Raw genomic sequence first — 5059 nt, 5'->3', positions numbered from 1 at the left:
AAACCCTGTCTCGAAAAAACAAACAAACAAAAAAAAGTTTTTTGTTTTTTTTTTCGAGTTTTCTCACAAGCACTCAGCATTCCCATTGCATGATTCCGTTCTTGAACTGTGTCCCCACAGTGCTGCTTGGGACTGCACACTAGGTGAGTGCTCTACCAGTGGAGTTACAACTCCAACCCTTAATTCCTTTTGATCTTCAGCACTTGCTTTATTCTATTCCATTTTACTTTGAGACAGGGTCTCACTATATCCCAGACTGGCCTCAAGATCCTCTTCCTCAGTTTCCCAAGTGTGTTAGAAGAGAGACCCAATACTCTGTGTATCCCTCAGTTCTGTCTGGATGCCTCTCCAGCGTAGCTCAGGATAGCTCTATCCCTTTTATTTCCTTCCCATCAGCTAGAATACCAGGCTTGTCTAGTTTCCATGCCAACCACACAGAAGATATCTATACATTTCTCCTAAGATCAAGCAGGTAAAATTTCTCTAGTTCAAGCCAGGTCTCACTCAGGGGAAGGTCTCACTCAGGGGAAGCACTGCAACTTCTCAGTTGTTCTACGCTAATGCCAAGATCACTTTCAGAAGGACAGAGTATGCTTGCATTGCCATATCATGTTTACTTTGGTGCTGTCTCTTTTGTTTTGAGACAAGGTCTCACTATGTAGTACTGCCTGGCTCATCTTGAACTTATTCTGTAGCTCAGACTGGTCTCAAACTCACAGAGATCTGTCTGACTCTGGTTCCTGAGTGCTGGAGTTGAAGGGACGGCTCCACTAAGCCCAGCCATCAGACTCTAACTTAAAATGCACTTTCTGGGCCGGGCGATGGTGGTGCACACGCCTTTAATCCCAGCACTTGAGATTCAGAGGCAGGCAGATCTCTGTGAGTTAGAGGCCAGCATGATACAGAGCAAGTTCCAGACAGCTAGAGCTGTTACACAGAGAAATCCAGTCTTGGAAAACAAAAACCAAAAAAAAAAAAAAAAAAAAAAAAAAAAAGAACCAAGACATTCTGGATCTAGTAAAACGGCTAAACAGATAACGGCACTTGCTGCCAAGCCTGGCAACCTGGCCCTAAATTTGATTTGCTTTCTGGAACCCATATGATGGAAGAAGAGAGTGGGGCACTGAAAGCTGCCCTCTGACCTCCACACATGGCACGTGTGTGTACATGCACACACACTGCAATCATTTAATGTATTTTCTGCCAGGTGTGATAGCAGGTCTGTAATCCCAGCACTTGGAGGCTGAGGCAGGAGGATGAGAGCATCATGAGTTTCAGGTTGAACTACATGGTGATGTTAAGGCCAGTCAGGGCTACATAGTGGATGCTGTCTTAAAAACAAAACACCAAAATAGCAAAGGCCTGTAATCCCAGAACTTGGGAAGTAGAAGCAGGAAGAACAAGGGTTAAAAGTCATCTTAAGTTAGGCAGGGAGTTAGAGGCCAGTTTGGACCACATAAAGTCCTGTCAAAACAAACAAAAACCTCCCAGCACTCGGGAGGCAGAGGCAGGCGGATCTCTGTGAGTTCGAGACCAGCCTGGTCTACAAGAGCTAGTTCCAGGACAGGCTCCAAAGCCACAGAGAAACCCTGTCTCAAAAAACCAAAAAAAAAAAAACAAAAAACCAACTACCAGACAGAAAATGCATGGGCTGGAGAGGTGGTTCAGCATTAACTGCGCATACTTTTCGCAGAGGACTTGGCATCAGGCAACTCACAAGTGCCTGGAAGTCCATGTCTTCCGACTCCCCATCGTGCCTCATCACATGCTCAAACCCTTACTCAACACACACACACACACACACACACACACACACGATTTAAAAAAAAATTAATTCTAAAACAAACAAATGCTTCAACTGAAGGAGACCCCTCCACATACACACCGGGGGCCTCAGTTTCTTCAGAACACTGGATTGTTCTTTGACTGTGCTTTCGTGCCCCTTCCAAGTGTAGCAGATAGGAGCGAGCTCACCAGGTTATTCATTACAACTGGCTATTGGAGTTGTGTATGTGCCTCTATGGAAACACACGCTTTTCCATGTGCAGTTTGAACTCGTGAGGACTTGACTCAGGTGACCTGTCTTTTTGTTTGTTTGTTTGTTTGTTTGTTTTGATTTTTTGAGACAGGGTTTCTCTGTGGTTTTGGAGCCTGTCCTGGAACTAGCTCTGTAGACCAGGCTGGTCTCAAACTCACAGAGATCCGCCTGCCTCTGCCTCCCGAGTGCTGGGATTAAAGGTGTGCACCACCACCACCCGGCTCAGGTGACCTGTCTTAACCCCCAGTATAAACTATCTGATGCTCTGTACAAATTGACTGTTGCTGAGACTTTAGTTCATCTCATTTTTAGGCTCCATCCTCCAGGTCCCACTGCCACAGAGTGGTATACTCAGCACCATATGGCTGATGGTAAATGTCTATAATCCCAGCTCTCAGAAGTGGGGGGCAGGAGAATCAGAAGTGCCTGGTCACCTTGGGCCACATAGTGAATTCAAGACCAGTCAGGGCTCCATGAGACCCAATAACCTATTTCTTTTTGTTTTTCGAGACAGGGTTTCTCTGTGGCTTTGGAGCCTGTCCTGGAACTAGCTCTGTAGACCAGGCTGGTCTCGAACTCACAGAGTTCTGCCTCTGCCTCCCGAGTGCTGGGATTAAAGGCGTGCGCCACCGTCGCCCGGCTCCAATAACCTATTTTTAAAAAATTATTGGGGATCAGAATCTTTAGCTTTGAGAAAAAAAATTATTAGGGACTTGGGAGATTGGTCAGTGTTCAAGGACACTGGCTGAGCCAGGCAGTGGTGCGCATACCTGTAATCCCAGCACTAAAGGACACTAGCTAAACTGGGCAGTAGTGGCGCACACCTTTAATCCCAGCACTCAGAAGACAGAAGCAGGCAGATCTCTCTGAGTTTGAGGCCAGCCTGGGCTACAGAGTGAGTTCCAGGACAGGCTTCATAACAACAACAAAAGAGAACTGGCTGCTCTTCCAGTACAGTGATTCCCAGTACCCACTTGGTGTCTCACAATCGTCTGTAACTTCATTTCTAGGGGATCTGATACCCTCTTCAGTCCTCCACAAGCACTCTAGGTATATACAAACTGTGCAAAAGCCGGCAGTGGTGGCACATACCTTTAATCCAAGCACTTGGGAGGCAGAGGCAGGCAGATGGATCTCTGTGAGTTTGGGGCCAGCCTGGTCTACAAGAGCTAGTTCCAGAACAGGCTCAAAAAGTGCAGAGAAACCCTGTCTCGTTAATCTCGATAAACCAAAAAAAAAAAAAAAAGGATATTAAAAGTACCAAATAATTGGTCAAGGAGATCTCAAATGTCCTTCAAACATATGAGTTATTGCCCACCATAACCAACTGGTAAGACCCTGTTGAAGACTGATGCGGGATTCCCCTCTGTGTGCTATGAATATGTTTTATTACCATTGGTTAATAAAGAATCTGCTTTGAGCCGGGCGGTGGTGGCACACGCCTTTAATCCCAGCACTCAGGAGGCAGAGGCAGCGGATCTCTGTGAGTTCGAGGCCAGCCTGGTCGACAAAGGGAGTTCCAGGACAGGCTCCAAAGCCACAGAGAAACCCTGTCTCGAAAAACCAAAAGAAAAAAAAAAAAGAATCTGCTTTGTCCTATAGCAGGGCAGAATAGAGCTAGGTGGGGGAGGAGGGGAGATACTAAACTGAATGCAGGGAGAAAGAAGGCAAAAGTCAGACGCCTTGTAGCTGCTGAAGGAGAAAGATGCAGGAACCTTACCAGTAGGCCACAGCCTAGTGATACACAGATTAATAGAAATGGGTTAATTTAAGATGTACTAGTTAGCTAGGAATACACCTAAGCCATTGGCCAAACAGTGTTGCAATTAATACAGCTTCTGTATGATTATTCGGGTCTGGGTGGCTGGGAATCAAAGATCAGTCTCGGCCTAGAGAAGACAGCACGCGTTCTGCTTGCAGGACATAGATTAGGCTGGAACTGAACTGAAAAGCTCTTGTGCTGAAAGGAGCCCTGCAGGCTGCTGGGGCAAAACCGTGAGTGGCTTCCCCAGCACTCGATGCTGCTGCGTGCTCCCATAGCAACCTCAGGCAACCCTGGCGCAGTGTGAAGGTGACAGAGGTTGCCACTTCCTGATCGGATCTAAGCTGTGCCCTGCAGAAGAGAATTCATCCCCGGGACAGTGGTTCTCAACCTTTCTAATGCTGTGACCCTTTAACACAGTTCCTCATGTTGTGGTGACACCAGCCATAAAGTTATGCCATTGCTACCTCATAACTGTAATTTTACTGTTATGAATGATAACGTAGCTATCTAATATGCAGGCTATCTGATGTGCCACCCCTGTGAAACATCCCCAAGGGGTCCCTTACCCCCAGGTTGAGAACCACTGGCTTATGAGTTCATAGGCCCTGGGAAGAACCTAAATGCTAAATGGACTCATCAGACTTTATGCTTATATCATAGCTTAGTGCTGCTTTCAACCTCAGCCAGATAAAGCTTCTCCTCCTGCGCGGGCAGTGGTGCAGACATAACTGGTCAAAGTGCTGAGAATCAGTGACTGTTCAGAGCTCAGCCTTAAGTAAGACTTCTCTATCAACACTCCCCAAGGTCCGGGAATATGAAGAGGGGCAGAAAGAGCATAGGAGCTGGAGGATGGGGGAGAAGTTCTGTGAGATGGTCTCTGCACAGACAGCTATTGCACCCATGAACAAAACCCCAGCAAGACAAGTCCGAAAGGTTAGCTAACAGTCCAGCTGCAGCACTAGGTAAACTCAGGAGGCTTCAAAGTGGTAAGTGGACATGTTAAGGGGTGTCAGAAGAGGTGGGAGGGAGACACTGGGGTGACTAAGATCAAGATATGCTGTATATACACAGATGAAATTGGCAAAGAATGAATAAAAGGTGCAGAAAAAGGAGAGCAGAAATTAAGTCAGCCAGAGGTGTCATTCACTGGGGGGTGGAGCATGTGCTGGCCTAGGCAAGGTGCTAGCTGCTTCTCTAGCGGGAAAAACATGGAGTGGGACCTTATTTTTTTTTTTTTTTTTTTGGTTTTTCGAGAC

The sequence above is a fragment of the Microtus ochrogaster genome, chromosome 1 (assembly GCF_000317375.1).
Source record: "Microtus ochrogaster isolate Prairie Vole_2 chromosome 1, MicOch1.0, whole genome shotgun sequence".
NCBI classification, from domain to species: domain Eukaryota; kingdom Metazoa; phylum Chordata; class Mammalia; order Rodentia; family Cricetidae; genus Microtus; species Microtus ochrogaster.
Note: the sequence above shows the minus strand (reverse complement) of the source record.